This window comes from Schistocerca gregaria, chromosome 3, assembly GCF_023897955.1.
Source record: "Schistocerca gregaria isolate iqSchGreg1 chromosome 3, iqSchGreg1.2, whole genome shotgun sequence".
In the NCBI taxonomy this organism is placed as follows: domain Eukaryota; kingdom Metazoa; phylum Arthropoda; class Insecta; order Orthoptera; family Acrididae; genus Schistocerca; species Schistocerca gregaria.
This window is the reverse complement of record NC_064922.1, coordinates 339,842,898-339,861,095: the sequence shown is the minus strand read 5'-3', so window position 1 is coordinate 339,861,095 and position 18,198 is coordinate 339,842,898. Positions and strand designations below refer to the sequence as shown.

The 18,198-nt window shown below is 43.7% G+C and overlaps 2 protein-coding genes across 10 annotated transcripts in view; one reads left to right on the top strand and one right to left on the bottom strand.

Moving 5' to 3' along the window:
* LOC126355996 (DNA ligase 3) overlaps positions 1 to 18,198 on the top strand; it is a 538,466-nt gene that overhangs the window by 93,707 nt on the left and 426,561 nt on the right. The gene's annotated exons all lie outside the window — the stretch shown is intronic.
* Positions 1 to 18,198, bottom strand: part of LOC126356001 (uncharacterized) — a 241,695-nt gene that overhangs the window by 60,877 nt on the left and 162,620 nt on the right. The window contains exon 1 of one of the 3 annotated variants that reach the window (XM_050006641.1): positions 14,316 to 14,637. The exons of the other annotated variants lie outside the window; for them this stretch is intronic. The gene's annotated coding sequence lies outside the window, so the exon portion shown is untranslated. Of the gene's footprint in view, positions 1 to 14,315; positions 14,638 to 18,198 lie in introns of those variants that run through there. 3 annotated transcript variants of the gene reach the window in all.

The following is an 18,198-nucleotide window of genomic DNA, read 5'->3' as shown; positions in this document are numbered from 1 at the left end:
GCCTGCATGTTGCTGGAGAAGCCATAACAAAATGGAGCAGCCCACTGATACATCCATTTTGAACGTACTTGCTATATTTAAGGCTTAGTATCCCTCTACATTTTCGATCCCCACACCCTCCTCGCTTCCTTCCAATACGAAATTTGCGAGTCCTTGGTGTTTCAGGTGGTACCATGTCAGCCGCAACCCTTCTTCCAATGAAGTACTGGTGTAAATTTTTTCACCAGTTTCGATTTAGCAGCTCATTAGCTATTCGACCTAAGAATCTAATTGTCAACATTCCTCCGTAGCACCATATTTCAAAAGCTTAAGTGCCCTCTTCTGCCTGAACTGCTTATCTTTCCACGTCCGTACCAGCATCGTGTGGTAGTTTTCGGCAGCAGGTAAAATGTTGCATCCTCGTCAGACCATGCGAGATGCTATCCTGAACCATCTGCATTGGCCTGACACAGTTGCAACGTTGTCGCTGCTGCCGCACTGCCGCACGATTCTCCAGTTTGTCAGTAAGCTGAACCATTTTGTTTTGGCTCCTCAAGCGTTGTGCTACGATACTGCGGCACGAGGATTTCAGTGTGTATCGGGGCTGCAGGAATTTAGCAGCGAGCAAACAAAAAATTATTTACCTAACTTTATTTTTTGAAGGAGATAATTAAAACTTCGCCTTCTCCTTTTACATGAGGTTGTAATGACATCCGAGCAGGCAGCGCCTGCTACTGATAGGAGTATAACTGACATGGAAAAATTAAGTCGTTAATGTTCCAGCACACTCGGCTGCCACTTACACAATAAAACACTTACATCGTAAGCGAAATACCTGCTTTCCTTTTTATCACTGTTTTCGTTTTCCAGTGGCTTGGATTTGGATTTAGTGAAGTTCGCAATAGCGTCATTCTACTTCGGCCAATTATGCCAACGAAGGTAATATTCTTTTTTAAATTTTTTTAGGTGCGTTGAATCTATAGACATTGAGCATCGCTGTTGACATGCGAATTGTGTGATGAGTCATGTCACACATGCGCAAACAGAACTTTGATTTGTTTATTTTACTTGTCTTGCTTTTAGAATATATGTTGTACTGACAAACTGATCTGTGGGGCAGTGCGAGAAGTGGGTTTCTGCAGGATTCGAATTACTTTCATAGATACCGTAAAATACGTGTAACTGCGTTTAACTTCATAGTCTTCACAGTTGTGTAAAGCGGATGAAGCTGAGAGGTTGTATCATATTCACGTGTTCATGGTTTTGTATGTGCGTGTGCGCAGTTCGACAAAGATTATTTTTCAAACAAAAAGCTTCTATAAAGTTTTATCGCGTCTCTCGCATCAAATAGGTGCCCACCTCTCGTCTGAAACATGGTAATAACTCGAAAACAGCGAAGGTCCTGATTAGTCATTTCGGTAGAGACCTTGATTTTTTGTGCTTCCTGTTTTTTATGTGGTGTTCTCATGGAGTTGTATCACTATTACCAAAATTTGTCTGCCGTCTCTTACACTGCAAGGCATTCGGAATAAAAAAGAAATTTTTAAAACAATTTTTAATGTTTTCCTGTGTTTAATGAAAAATTCTTTTATGCTATCTAAAAATGTGAACAGGTGAAACTGCTACTGCACTTTACACATTTACTACTTTCACATTCTTATAACTAAGGATTTTAATCGCAGTGGTGGATTATAGATTTATGAGAGCGACAGGGAGAAAGCATGATTCTCAACTTGAGGTCATTTAATTACTACTAACCGCCTACTTACGGAAGGAATAAGGAGGAAGGTTCCATTAGGGCCTTAAGGAAAGGAGCGCTGGCATCAATTAACGAGTCTGTGATGGTATATTTCATGAATTGACGAAGATGGTCTTTCGGAATACAAACTAAAGTCGAATCTACGTAAACGAGTTTTGATTTTAAGACTAGAACTGCATTTTAGATTTAACGATTTTTTGAAGTTTTTAGCTTTCCCATTTCGTCACTGCAATTCCGGCCTAAACTCAAGTACAGGCATTTACTTTACTTGTGTGTGATTCAAATTTTGATGAAAGCTGTCAAATCTGCGACTGCTGCTCACGTGCTAAAATTAGGTACAGGTCATCTGTATCCAATCCAACTATTTGGAAACAATTCGTAAAGACATGTTATAGTACTTCGTGCACTATGGGCTGGACAGCCATCGTGTTGGTACCACAGATTAGGTTAGGTTAGTGTTTTTTTAAGTGTCTCGTCGACAACGAGGTCATTAGAGACGGAATACAAGCTCGGGTTAGGGAAGGATGGGGAAGGAAATCGGCCGTGCCCTTTCAAAGGAACCATCCCGGCATTTGTCTGAAACGATTTAGGGAAATCACGGAAAACCTAAATCAGGATGGCTGGAGACGGGATTGAACCGTCGTCCTCCCGAATGCGAGTCCATTGTGCTAACCATTGCGCCACCTCACTCGGTGTACCACAGATTCCTCCTTGTCTGCAGAGGAACGTCTTCTAGCATTCGTGGAAGATGGTCTGTTAGGAGGCTGCGATATTTGTGCTCGTTCGGTGTTGTGTGTCTGCAAAACGGACATCTGAACTGACTGTTCACTATCCCATACCTCATATTTACACTCCGTGAACGCAGACGTTCTGAATGCTGAAGCCAACGGGGACTGTCAACAGACCGGTAGTCATGTATCGGTGATTTACCTGGCAATGATTGGTAAATGTGGCTTCATTACTTAACAAGATACATGACTGGCTAGCAAGTCGCAATGCACTCGAGAAACACACAAGCACACTGTGAGCAAACATATCATACCTAGCAATTACTCAGTTTGAATGGCGCAAATAAGTATCGGTGTAGATACATACCAGATTGGAAGCGTATGTTGCCGATATCGGTGGTCGTTCTGAACACAAACTGTGATGGTCATTTGTCTCTCTACTGGTCAGAATCCACGTAACTATTGTATACGTTTGTGTTGTTCTTTAGTGTGTACTACCACAGATATTATACAAGCGTCGTTGTGCGAACTTTTCAAAATACGATAGTTCGTAAACGACTTGCACTAGAATCTTTCAACAAACAGCACTGACATTCTAATTTGCCTTACTTTTAGTTTGTTGATGTCAATAGGCATCGTTCCATTTAAAATGTGTATGTTTGTACAAATAATACTTTCTAAGTATAATTGCAGTATGTTGATTGGCTAACGATACGAACACCTGACTATTAATCCATTCGGTGAAAACCGCTCACCAATATTCGCGGTGCAAGTTTTTGGTGATTTATTTGTATACTCCACAAGCCACTGTGCGGTCGACGGCAAAGGGGTCATCGTATCGATATTATCGGTTTTCATTCCCATTCCATTCGCGTTGCTTCTGCTCTTCCCCAGTCGTGGAGAAGGCCAAGTAACGAGCGAGTTGTCGAGGTTGTAACACTATTCTCCAGTAAAGTAGGGCTACGCGAGGAATTATGTTCCACGCTTGCTAGTTTTCCCGTCCTCTATTGCCTGCACAAAACAGTCTGTGCAAATGTCAGGATGGTTCGCAGCACGCAGCCACGGCCGTGTCCTTGCCCCGTCTGTATCAAGTATGAGACAGGCTCCGTGTGTGGTGACCTTACTGATGAGAGATTGCTGAACCATGCCTGCAGAAACACACGAGTAAATAAAAAAGTGTTATAAGGCCGGGAAATGACATGGCTCACAAACGGAGCGGGTCTTTCACATTTGATGAAATAATATGAACAACTATCTGCAATGTGTTTCACGGACGTTCAACTTATTTTCGTTTCTGTTGATCGTTGATTTAGTCAGAGACTCTATCGCAAGTATTCTGTACTATATAATAATCGTAGTTGTTACACGCAAGTCACTTTTTGCTGCTAGATCTACGGCTTGTCCAGCAAAGGATTTTTGATTTCCGAATTAAATATCTCGAAAACTAAGATCGATAGACGAGAGCAACATGTATACTGTGAAAACTAAAAGAATTTTACACAGAAGTTATAGAGAAGTTTCGAAGTAATTTGGAAAGCTGAAAACAGACGTTGCTGTAAGCTGTGCTGCTCGTATAGAATGTTTGTGCATAATTAAACAAGTCCTCTGCAGTCAGTCTTTGCAATAAGATTACAATCTTTTAGAAATTATGGAGGTAGAAAAAACGAGCGATGAAATTTTCCATCACATCCTGTAGTGTGTCAATGAAAATTGATTTATATGCGCGATGGACCACCGATTCAAGCTCGTCCAGCGTTAGTATCTTTCAATGTGCCCAACAGTAAGTAGTCGGAAGAAGTCAGGTTAGGTGAATACGGAGACCAATCCGTCCCTGCTCTATAAAATTTATAATAACCCAACGCGGTGACTCTGTTCTCGAAGTAATCATAAAGAAAGCGAAACTCCTGTTCGGTGCGATGTGGTCTGGCCCCGTCTTAGAGAACCACTCGGTGCCTGGGTCGATCCTCCAACACCAGCCGTATGGCGACAAATTGTTCCAAAATTGCAAGGTAACGTTCACTAGTGATCGTTTCCCGTTTGAAAAAAGGCCAATAATGCCTCTGCTGAATACGGCAGCCGAAGACTAACGTTGGTAGAATAGACTGATTTCGCGTCACACAAATGGGCATTTTCGGAACCCCAGAGTCGACAGTTTTGTTTATTCACGGTTTCGTCCGTTTGGAAGTGTGCTTTATCTGTGAACCAGATTCAACCAACATAATATCCTTCATTATTGATCATTGATCTGATTTGCAAAGCCGGCCCTCTGTCGCATAGGTTGTACAGTTGACTTTGGGTTTTGAACGAAAACATGTGTAGGCTCTGTCTCGGTAGTTTATGCGTGCTGGAATGTTTCAAACCAATCTCTGCAGCAAATGAATTTCCTTGTATTTTGCTAAATATTCCTAGAAACCATGGCAACATTTTCAGTAGAAACCACAGTTTGTCTATGGCCTACATTCCCCGCTAGATCATCAGCCAAACTGCGTGTTCGTTAGAATTTGACGAAGAGCTTGCGAGTCGTTTTTACACTGGAACATTAAATCCTATTTGGAAGCTGCGTCTTGTTACCGTATGACTGTATTCTAAGCTGTAGCAGTCCAGAAACAGAGCAGCTTGTTGGTCATGGAATACATAATTTCAACCTCTTCCTTAGGTACTTAAACCTCCTTTGACGTTTCAACGGTGGAACATCGTACTGAGCTGCGGTGTCCTATTTACAGGCATTACGTATCGCGATTACAGTTCCATCTGTTAGCAGCTTTGAGAACTATCCCGAAATTATTGTATAAACTTCTTACAGCTTTCACAACAAACATACAGTTCTTTGCACTCGTCTATAAGTCTTTGTTTTCGAGATATTTAATTTTGCATTAGGGAACGTCCGATGGACACCCGATACAGAGTGATTCTTACTAACGTTTAAAAACCTCCGAAGCGGTGTAGATGACGCCGAGACAAGTCATTTGATGTAAGCCACATGGGGTCACAAATATCGGAAAATACCCGAAAAAAAAGAGAAATGTTGAACATGTGACACGACCACGTGAAGTACCTCGCCGCACGTGAAGCGATCGGGCTTGTGTGTGACGGTGAAATTAGAGAAAACAGTGCAAATGTCGAATACATTTCATCTGTTGTAAACGTAGACGTTATAAAGAATTTTGTGTTTCTTTCCTTTTGTCCCCTTTTTGTTTTTGTTTAGAGGACAGAAGGTTATACTCATTTACGTGTGATGCAATACGGTAAGTTTTTGTTGTACGGCACCGTGCTTTGCGATAAACCAGAGGACACCACGAGACAGTTAAATAAAATAATAAATCTTCTCTGTATTAGCAAACAGTTGTCTAACGTCATGGAAAAGATACTGCATACCAGGCGGACATGTGCCCTACACGCTGAAGTCCGGCATGGGGATTGAGAGCCACACAGATGTGAATACTTGAATTGGGTTGGAATGATGAGCTGCGACGGAGCAATAGGCTCAACCGCTACACATGCGACGAGGTACACCATCTGCTGACTTCACATGTTCAACACTTCTGATCCACTGTTGAGGTATTTCCCTACATTTCTGACCTCCGTATATCTTGCAGTAAATGACTTGTCTCTGTGTCATCTACAACGCTTCGGAGGTTATTAAATGTTAAGTCATCCTGAAATCCGTGATCCAGCGTAAATGCGTGGCGGAGGTTACTTCATGCATCACTGCCCTCCTCCACTTTCCTATTAAAGTCGTGAATGGTGAGCGGTAAAGGTGACTTGGTAAGCCTCCTGTATATGTCTTTTTTTATAGTCATGGTCTTTTTCGCGGCACACACATAGGAGGAAGCAACTTACTAATCGATTCTCCTAGAAACGTAGGGTATCTAAATTTTTACAAGTAAACCAAACCATGATGCACATTGTCTGTCTTATAGTCTGCCACTGGATTTAGATAAGGTTCTCCGTACCGCTTTCGCGCCGGCTAATGAATGCGTGACGAAATTCGGTGCTCTTCGTTGGTACATATCTGGTGAGAACCCAACTGATGAACAGTACTCAAACATTATTCAAACTAGGGTTTTGTAAGGTACTCCTTCGTAGATGGACTAACTCGCTGAAGACTATCAATGAACCTTAGCATGGCATCTACCTTACCTACAATTCGTATTATGTGGTTGTTCCACTTCAAATTCCTTCTTACATGTTCTCCTAGACATTGAAAGGATGTGACTTACTACCGATTGTTTGGCAATTGTGTAATCACAATAATGAGCCTTTCCGTCTATCTATGCTTAATGCTTTATAGCTTTTTAAGGAAAGCTGCTAGTCCCTGTACCAAGAGTCTATTCTCTGGAGGCTTTCCTGCATTTAATTAGAATTTTGTAGCGTTGGGCCTTCTCTGGACACAAGTGTCATCTGCGAAAAGCTTTGTGGAACTTCCAACGTTATCCACTATTTTTTTTGTATATGTTTAACAGTAATGGCCCGATGACACGCTCTTAGGGCACGACCGAATCTACTTTTACATCTGAAGACTTGCCTTCCTTAAGAGCAGGCTGGCGGGCGATAATAAAGACTCAATCGAACTCGTGTTTTTTAAGCCACTTCTTTCCTGCATGAATTGTATTTCGTCAGAGTTGTTCCAGTGAATCTTATCCTAACTTCTGCTTTTCGTACAAGTTTTCCGAGGTCGTTCTGCTTTGTGACGATACTCCAAAACATTCTACGGTTTTTGTTGTTTCTAGAAACTTACCGCCAGTATTGCTATCGACCAATACTGAATCTTTCCGCCTGTTTATATTTAGTAAGCTATTTTGAGGATAAACTGCTAATCCAGATAATCTGCTACGCCAGATAATTTATATATATCGTGAACAGTAACACATCTATAAACTCCCATGGGATTCACCCGAAGCTACTTTCAAGTTTCACGACGCAGATAAATTGCACGTACTTAAGAAACTTACTGGCAGAGTAAATCTGTCTCGAATGGGCACTTGATTTCAAGAGTCTCGCTTTTCACGGATAATGAGAGAAGCCTTCGGGAAATACTCCTTCTGTAATATTGGTTTCGAACTGCTTAGCTTTATACTTCGGTCTGGTACTGTCTCCTCATTATTGAGCCAGATGTGAAATGGAACTGACAATGAATATAACAGATGTTATGCAGAAGCTCATTGTATCGCTTTCGTAACGCTAGAATGTCAGCTGAGAGCTCTTAATTGGAACACCATTAACATTTGGAAAAGTTGTGCACTCTTTTTTATTCCATTGAACTTCTGATCTAGAAAGACATCCAATATGACTGACGTAATGGCTGCACTCTTAAGTATGAGAGTTCATCTCGGGAGTTATCTAGACGGCCGGCGATAAGTTTTCTGTAAGAGTATTGACCTGATTCTGCCGCCATCTAAAGACAGTGTTATAATGTCACACAGTTTTTGTTCAGCCAGTCGTAGATATTTTTTTGTTATTTCACAGCTGGGAATTCTGTTACGTAACAGTAGAATACGGTTTTTGTGATAACACTATTGATTCAGGCTGGAAGAACAGCGTTTCCAATGCCGAATCACCGCCTTTGTTCTTAAAGAGTAGGAGAGCATTGCATTATTAGGAATTTACTCGGTAGTGTCTTAAATATGTTACGGTTTCGTTTGGTGCAATGTTTGCAGCATTTGCAATCTCGTTAGTAGCGCGGTTGTTGATCTAGATTGTTCCACTGAGGTTACAACCCAAGCTCCGCTGCCAAACACGACGAGAAAAATGTATTATCTCTTGATTCGTTGCCGTACTTTCGCGAAGCACCAGCGTCGGTTTCGGGTTGACTCTGCACAGCGTTATCAGTGCTTGGTTTGCAGGTTGACAAGTGATATCCTTCGTGAGGTCGCCCGTCGTTTATGACAAAGTTCGACTAGGTATTCTCGGAAGTTTCTGGCTCACGGGACTTTACATGTTGAGTGGAGTATTAGGCAGTAAGCGATGCGTGTTTTAACATGCAATTTTTTTTCTAATGAAATTCCCAATTTGGTTATTGGACTTTAATAACACGTGACTATTCGTCAAGCGTGCTGAACGATATTTTCCAAAACCTGAGAAGGTTAGGCTGTTTCATTGTTATGGCAGCTGTTAAACCGCCCGCTTCCGAAAGAGGAAGGCGCACCGGCCCCGGTTCTAATCCGCCCTGCCAATTGACGACGAGAGCTTGGATGTGATTTCCTACATCCCACTAAGTGAATATTGGATCGTACCCACGCCTCGCCTCTGCTATACGTTACATGAACGTTCAGAACTTTTCCTAGCAATCTCACATAAAATTTAATCTAGACGCAGACCTTTGGGGAGCACTGATTCCGTCCTGGGGAATGAATAGGAGACTGACGACCTTAGAAGTTTACTCTTCGTAAACCTGTAATTAGCGGCAGTTTGTTGCAACTCAGACGCTATCCGCGGGGTGGCCCGGACGAGTGTATACGGTTGGACGTGAATTTGTGGGAGCATTAACGGTGCAGGAAAAGACCTACAGTTCCTTCCAATTGGATGGAGCAGCTGCCCATAGAGTCGCCGAACCGTGGAGCACATTTAGACAATCTTCACTCCTGAGAGTTGTTAGCCGAAGTCAGTCCTGTCGCGGCTCTAGTTGGCTGGCTACCCAGGTCACCTGTCTGTCAGTGTGCGATTAATTTGTTTGGGGAGCCCTCAAATCTAAGGTGTATCCCACCAACCCTCATAGTCTTAAAGAACTGCAAAAGAACATTTCGAATGACATTGCAGCAATCCCAGCAGGCCAGATTCGAACCGTCTTCAGCAACTTGCTGGCCAGAGCGCATTTCAATACCTTGTTTCTGGCCAGGATGATCCGGAAAACTAGGCGCTACAGTCTGGAACCGCGCGACCACTACGATCGCAGGTTCGAATCCTGCCTCGGACATGGATGTGTGTGATGCCTTTGTTAGTTAGATTTTAGTTGTTCCAAGTTCTAGGGGCTGATGACCACGGAAGTTAAGTCCCATAGTGCTCAGAGCCATTTTTTCATCCGGAAGGAAAACTCTGACTACATCAAACACACATCTTGTCCAGTCCGAGGTAATCCTCAGGGGTACCTCCGCCATACTACAAAATGGTCGCTTCAGGGCACAATACGAGGTGCATTCAGGCTCTAAGGCCTCCGATTTTTTTTCTAATTAACTACTCACCCAAAATCGATGAAACTGGCTTTACTTCTCGACGTAATCGCCCTGCAGACGTACACATTTTTCACAACGCTGATGCCATGATTCCATGGCAGCGGCGAAGGCTTCTTTAGGAGTCTGTTTTGACCACTGGAAAATCGCTGAGGCAATAGCAGCACGGCTGGTGAATGTGCGGCCACGGAGAGTGTCTTCCATTGTTGGAAAAAGCCAAAAGTCACTAGGAGCCAGGTCAGGTGAGTAGGGAGCATGAGGAACACTTCAAAGTTATCACGAAGAAACTGTTGCGTAACGTTAGCTCTATGTGCGGGTGCGTTGTCTTGGTGAAACAGGACAAGCGCAGCCCTTCCCGGACGTTTTTGTTGCAGTGCAGGAAGGAATTTGTTCTTCAAAACATTTTTGTAGGATGCACCTGTTACCGTAGTGCCCTTTGGAACGCAATGGGTAAGGATTACTCCCTCGCTGTCCCAGAACATGGACACCATCATCTTTTCAGCACTGGCGGTTACCCGAAATTTTTTTGGTGGCGGTGAATCTGTGTTCTTCCATTGAGCTGACTGGCGCTTTGGCATCCGCGTCTCATCCATTGTCACAACCGACGAAAAGAAAGTCCCATTCATGCTGTCGTTGCGCGTCAACATTGCTTGGCAACATGCCACATGGGCAGCCATGTGGTTCTCCGTCAGCATTCGTGGCTCCCACCTGGATGACACATTTCGCATTTTCAGGTCGTCATGCATGATTGTGTGCACAGAACCCACAGAAATGCCAACTCTGGAGGCGATCTGCTCAACAGTCATTCGGCGATCCCCCAAAACAATTCTCTTCGCTTTCTCGATCATGTCGTCAGACCGGCTTGTGCGAGCCCGAGGTGGTTTCTGTTTGTTGTCACACGATGTTCTGCCTTCATTAAACTGTCGCATCCACGAACGCACTTTCGACACATCCATAACTCCATCACCACATGTCTCCTTCAACTGTCGATGAATTTCAATTGGTTTCACACCACGCAAATTCAGAAAACGAATGATTGCACGCTGTTCAAGTAAAGAAAACGTCGCCATTTTAAGTATTTAAAACAGTTCTCATTCTCGCCGCTAGCATCTCTGGGACGTATTGACAATGAACGCGGCCTCATTTTAAAACAATGAGCATGTTTCTATCTCTTTCCAGTACGGAGAAAAAAATCGGAGGCCTTAGAACTTGAATGCACCACGTAACATTCCGTAGAATGACTTTCGCGTTGACAGATCGGTTTTACAGTAGACTTTGAGGCGTTCTGAGACAGTCCCACTGTCAGATAGTTAATCGCGAAAGGCAGAGACGAGGGTCAACTCCCTCCCCGTCTCGCAAACATTCCAATCGGTCGCAGAGGGGTTAGTGCGACCATTCATACTTCGAATAATTGGTGAAATGTCGTATGTGATGTGAATAACAGGGCTTGTTTGACGTTTCTTACGAACATCTGACCGTCTTCTTAATGTAAATTTTCAAAGGTTTGATGTCAGGTGCCCCCCTCCGTCTCTCCGTTCTTTTGCTGATCTCGACACGTTCTTGTGCTGATCTCGACAATTACACGTAGCCGTTAGAACGAGGATCCTCGATCTCTATTTCAAAATTTTAAATTTTATAGGTCCCTTGCAGTGATAGTTATATATAGATGCAGTAGTGGATACCGAATTGACTTGCACCTGCTTTTTGACGTTCGTTTTCTATAATTTTATTACTTCCGTATTATTCCTATTACCAATTTTTTAATTCGTATTTGATATGGTAACTTAACTTTCAACAATTTCTAGGAACAAAATGTTCACTCTCAAGCTTTAGACGTACATTTTTAGGAGCTTTATGTTCAGTTTCGTGCCAGGGCTTCATAGCAGTAAGGATTTTTCTTCCAGCAAGTCTTCTGGGGCAATCTACGGTTTGTATCTTCTTTATGTTGGCCATATTTTTTGTATAAATTCGCAATTCCCCATTCTACTGCTCATCGCCACATTCGTTTTAATTTTGTCCCATAAAACATTGAATACCGCTACGAAAATGAAGTACATAACATGGTTAGAACAACGCACATTTTTAGCCGATGACTGCACTAATGTGATCGTAAATTAATATAATAAAATAGCATATATGAGGTCCTATTTAAAACGTAACTTGACTACCCCCCTATAGTGTAATTTGTAGATGATGACTGACGGGTCAGTGCTGTCTGAAAGTAAAAGTAATTAATTAATTTTGGTAATCTGTTTCGTCCTTCAGTTGTACTTCCCTCTACAATTTTTGCTGCTTAAACTTCGCTTTATTACAAAATTAATTTGTCGTTTATGCCTTGGGATGTCGTATCAACTTAACTACACGTTTAGTCCAGTTGTGCTATAAATTTACTTCTTCCTCGATTCCATTCATTACTTCTGCATTAGTTATGGGATCTTTGCAACTAATAGAAAAACATAAAATATCACTGTGTAACATTTCAGAAGCTTATATTACGTTGCCCGTGTTGTTGATTGTCCGTTCGACTTCCATATTGGAAAAAATACTTACAGAACATACTTGATGAATCTTAAATTTATGTTCGGTGTTATCTACTCTTCTTCATGAAAGCTTTTCGTGCTATCGCTAATCTGTATCTTAAATCTGCACTCCTGCGAGTGTGTTATTTTGTTGCCCAAATAGTAAAAATTCCTACTACTTTGTATCTTATTTCCTAATCAAATTACCGCAGTCATTAATTGACTTGATTCGACTAGGGATTTAATTTTACTGTTCATTTTGTAGCAGTTTATCAAGACATAACTAACACTTTCGGTACGACTCTTAACGTCTCTGAAAGAATTGCAACGTCATCACAGACCTTAAAGATTATACTTCATTCTGGTCTTTAATTCCCTTAATTCCTTTTGGTCTCCGCCGAAGACCTTGCCTCGTTGAACCCACCGGTTCCTGTGAGATAACCGAAGTCAAGGAACGCTGTTGTTGCCGTACTTAGGTGGGTAACCGCCTGGGTACGTCAGGCGCTGTTGGCTGCTTTTCGGCGAAGGGGAGGAGGGGTTGTAGCGTAAAGTTTCTGATCACCAGACTCTGCGCCAATTTCCTGGACTAAATTCCAAATATCTTCTCAGTGCCTCTTCGAGTAGAGGGCACGCGACAATGTTGTTGATGATCCGTTCGCTTGGCGAGGACGCTAAGCTAGGCTCCCCTTGGTGCTATTAGATAGGAATTGGATATGTACCGGTACCGGGTTCAACTCTCTCTCTCTCTCTCTCTCTCTCTCTCTCTCTCTCTCTCTCCATTAAGACGTATCAGGTATACTTAACACAAGACTCTTAACACTTCACGGAGGAAGTGCCAGTGTGCGAGAAGAATAGAAAAAATCTTTGCAATTAAGGGGCTGAACCTGCCCCTCCTTGCCTCCCGGCCAATCATGACAGACGGGTTTCCTTTTTCCGTTGATTGCTTTTACTGCTTGTTCAATGCATTTGCTGAAAAACCTGAGGGATAGGCTACAACCCACTCCCTTTGCCGCTACTCTCTATTTCATGTACGAGGGGCATTAAATAAGTAATGCGACACAGTTTCGGTTGAAAAAAATGTGGAATTTGTTGTGGGACTTTTTGGAATATTCCCGCTTCACCACTTATAGTTTCAAGAAATTCTCATACATGGCAGAATTCTACGTAGCCTTAAAAATAGGGTCTATAAAGGAGGTGCGTTCTTTTGGCTGAAAACCAGAGAATCGTATACTTTCGTAGGCACTTGCAGAATGTATACGGAGACCTGGCAGTGAACAAAAGCTCAATGAGTCGTTGGGCGAGGCGCTTATCATCGCAAACCTATCCGATCACCCGCGTGCCGGCCGGCCGCACATAGCTGTGACTCGTGCAGTGTTGGAACGTGCGGACACTTCCATTCGAGGTGATCGACGGATGACAAACACCTCGCTGCTCAATGAGAGTTTCTGTTGGCAGTGATGACACACCAGTCCACCAGTCGGGGTATTCAAAGGTGTGTGACAGCTGGGTTCCTCGCTGCCTAACAGAAGACCATAAAGAGCAACGAAGGACCATCTGTGGTCTTCTGGGAATCTGAAGCGGCTATTCTATTTGATGTTCTCCCTCATGATGCAACAATCGACTCTGAAGTGCATTGTGCTACCCTCAGGAAACTGCAGAAACGACTTCAGTGTTATCGTCGCCACAAAAATGGAAACTCCATGTTCTCCATGATAAAGCAATGCCTCACTCAGATCTGTGCACCGGAGAGGGGCTCACAGAACTTCATTGGACTGTTCTTCCTCATCCGCCCTACAGTCCGCTCGCGTCTTTTTGCCCAATGAAGGATGTACTCCGCGCGAAGCAGTTCGCGGGTGACGGGGAGGGGGAAAATGTAATTTTTTTTTCCTTGTAGAACGCCTCTCATACTTATTGAAAGACATGGGGATAGGCTATAACCCTGCCCTAGTCGTTCCCACTACTGTCTCCCTTTGATTTCCTACGGATCTTTGAAATGTAGCCTGGTCTTACTATAAAAAGACCTGTAGCTAACCTGGAACGCTCCGTATGTAGTCGCTAATTGTTTGCCTTGATTTAGGATATTTAGGAAAAAATAGCCAATCTACATTGTTGATCGCAGTTGACTTGATTTCATCACCTGCTAGGAACTCGTAGATTGACTCACCTCGTTCGTGGGAGATAGGTCGGATCCCGTTTGCCTTAAGCGTAGAGTGCAGCTGGTATGCGTCGGACTCGGCAGCATAGCACCCGCGGCGGGTGACGCGTTCTCCTGTTGTGCAGCGGTCGCTGGACTCTGACTCTGCTACTGTACTAACGCCAGCGCCTCTCTACACACACTGACCAGGAGGCGCGGCCATCGAAGAGTCCAGCTGAATGGCGAACTGAGGGGCAGGCGCGGGGCCGACGCGAAACACGCGGGCCGTCTTGTGAAACGCGCCCTTCGACCCCAGCCCCCCCTCCTCTGTACCCTGTGCCCGCGAGAATGTGGGCGGCGTTCGCCAGTTAAGGCCTGCGCGTCTGCAACATTTATCGCGTCACTTAGACCACCGAGGAAGTAGCGAAAAAATCAGATCGTTCCTTGGTACTTCTCGTAGTTTCCATATACCAATGCGAGAAATGTGTTCCATAAACGCTACGTCTGAGTTTTGTCACACTTGCCTTAAAGGTGAAGAATTCTAGTTACCATTCTTACGATAGTGCGTCATGGGAGCAATCATCTTCTTCCAGAAATACTGTATAACAATGAGGTTACTGACCCACTCGAAATGCGTAGAAACTGGAGCACACTAGACCAAAAATTAGAACCCCCCCGGAGACACCACCGTATAATATAGCCTCTTCTTGCCTTGGTAGTAGTTTCAATTCGTCGAGTAAGTCTGAGCATGGTTTGTTCAGGTATGCCATATCTATATACAAGGGACGTTAAAAAGGAACAAGCCGTAGTCTGTAACGCGCAAACCAGTGACAGGAGGGTAATATTGTGGCGTGTGTAACAAGGCGTGGTTCCGATCAGAGCGTGGAAGTTCACAGCCCGTCGCTAGAGGGCACGCGTGCACGCCACGTGACTATACAGAACTAGCTGAAGATGCACGAGTGCAGGAAAGGTTGCTGACGTTCTTCTTTGACTAAGATGGCTCCCTTCTGATTCACTTCCTGCAGCTTGGGACAACAGTGAATGCCCAGCGTCACTCGGTCACTCGCAAACATTGACCACACTTCGCCAAGCGCTCAAGTCAAAACTATCAGGCAATCTCACCCGGGGGGTCATTTTGGTCCATGACAATGCAAAGCCTAATACGGCCAACACAGTCGCGGCACTCGTGCAGAAATTCAAATGGGTGGTTCTCGGCCACCCTCCATACAGTCCGGACCTCTCGTCCTGTGGTTACGCTACTTTTGGCCCCATTAAAAAGGCTCTGAGGGAGCAAACAATTCACCTCGGACGACGACGTCCAGTTGTACGTGCGGAACTGCTTAATATCGCAGATCCGCGAATTTTATGAGACAGCCATTCACCGCCTTGTCACAGGGGGACAAGTGTTTCAACAGCCAGGGTAAATACTTCTAACATACAGGTACTGCTTTCTGTAATTATGCGTCCGACACGTTTCTTTTTGAACACCCCTTATAATACCACTCATTGATGATAAGATCCTGCAGACCAGTAGTCTTTTGCCTTTTTTGCTTAAGAGCCGTTTTAGGGCGACACTTCAGGACGCATAGGAAGGGGGGAGGTATAGAAAGTGGCCACTCGAAGAGAAATTCAATTTCCACCAAATCATGGTTACTGATACCTTACCATTTATACGTTTAGAATCTACATACTGTAAGGTATCATAACAAGTATTTTTCATTGAAAAAGATAATGTATTTGAACTACAAGCAATTTCTGTAGGTTTACGTAGTTACCAATTTTCCGTCCCTAGGCGAGTACTGTGGCCAATGCAATAGCAACAGGTTCCCACGTTTATTTCTGTGATTTCCGGGCATATTTTCTGGGTATATTCAAACCCCATTATCTGAAAGAATACCAAGCCGTTTTCTGTCGGACTTAACGTATTAGGACAAATATAGCAGAACAGAGACGGTATTAAATAATGTAACTTCTACATCTACATAAATACTCCGCTAGCCACCAAGCGGGGTGTGCTGGAGGGCACTATTCGCTCCAAAGTCATATCCACCCCCCCCCCCTCCCTTCCCCCCTGTTCCACTCGCTGATCGCTCGAGGGAAAAGACTGTCTGAACGCCTCAGTACGAGCTCTTATTTCCCATATCTTTGAATGATGATCATTACGCGATTTGAAAGTTGGTGGTAATAATAAATGCTCTACATCCTCGGCGAAGATCGGATTTTGTAATTTAGTGAGCAGCCCCTTCCGTTTAGCACGTCGTCTGTCTGCAAGTGTGCCCCACTTCAAACTTTTTATGAGATCTGTGACGCTCTGGCGATGGCTGAATGTACCAGTCACGAATCTTGCCGCTCTTCTTTGGACCTTTTCAATCGCTTGAATCAGACCCAACTGGTAAATGTCCCATACAGACGAACAATACTGTAAGACTGGACGAACTAAAGTATTGTAAGCAATTTGCTTTGTTGAAGGACTGTATCGCTTCAGGATTCTACCAATAAACCGCAATCTAGCGTTCGCCTTACCCGTAGTTGTGTAATCTGATCATTCCATTTGAGATCTGTTCGAATAGTCACACCCAGATACTTGACGGATGTTACCGCTTCCAAAGACTGGGCATTTATTTTGTACTCGTACATTAATGGGGATTTTCGCTTTGTTATATGCAGTAGGTTACACTTCCTGATATTGCGAGGTGACTGCCAGGTATTACACCACGCATTTATTTTCTGCAAATCCTCATTGATTTGTTCACAACTTTCGTGTGATACTACTTTTCTGCAGAGTATAGCATCATCGGCAAACAATCTAATGCCGCTGTCAGTACCATCAACCAGATCGTTCATGTAAATCGTAAAAAGCAGCGGATCTTTTACGCTGCCCTGGTGCACACCTGATGTTACGCTTGTTTCTGTTGTGTCCCCATTCAGGACGACATACTGCTCTGTGTCTGTTAAACTTTCTATTCCACTGCATATGTCATCGGATAGCCCGTAAGCGCGCACGTTTTGGAGCAAGCGGCAGTGCGGAACTGAGTCAAACGCCTTTCGAAAGTCGAGGAATATAGCATCATCCTGGGAGACGGTATCTAGAGCCTGTTGTATATCATGCACAGAGAGGACCAGCTGTGTCTCGCATGATCGCTGTTTCCTAAAACCGTGCTGTTTTCTGCAGATGAGCTTCTCAGGGTCTAGAAAGGTCATTGTATCGGAACACAAAATATGTTCCATGATTCTACAACAAATCGATGTCAAAGAAATTGGCCGGTAATTATGTGCGCGGACCGTGACAAGGCGCCTAAGACCGCGCGGCTACCCCGCACGGGAAGTCATTTTTCTTTTACTAATTGCGTTGTATTAAAACATACTTGATTTTATATTACTTATTACAAATGTGTACCAAATTTAAAGGTGGCCGCTCCAATGAAGCGCATTGACTAACCCATGTTACTTCCGTTTCACATTCACACCGTAGTACCTAATCGGTGCTAGTTGCGCACGCTCGTGACTTGCCAGCACTGCAAGACGAACAATAAAATACCCCCCGTCTCACTTCTCTGAACTTCGCAGTGGCTTTGCTACATAGCACTCTCTCCCTGACGCAAGTGGCAAACTTTACTTAGCTCACGGCCGAGTTCACCCACTTCAATTAAATTGAAGCGCAAATTAAAACAGTACTGTTTCCGTAATTAGTTTTGTTTGTTAATGAAGCTCTTAACGTCAGTTGTAGTTTCCGGATTCAACTATTAGATGATAGGAGCACATTATTATAAAACGCGGCTGTGAACCGCAGCCGCACGGACACTCGACTGGGACCGCAGTTTGACGACCGTCGCTGTAGACGTAGCAGATTGAGGAGATGTTGCTCGCTACGTTCCCTCCTCTGATCTAAATAGCCACCAATTTTTTTTTTTTT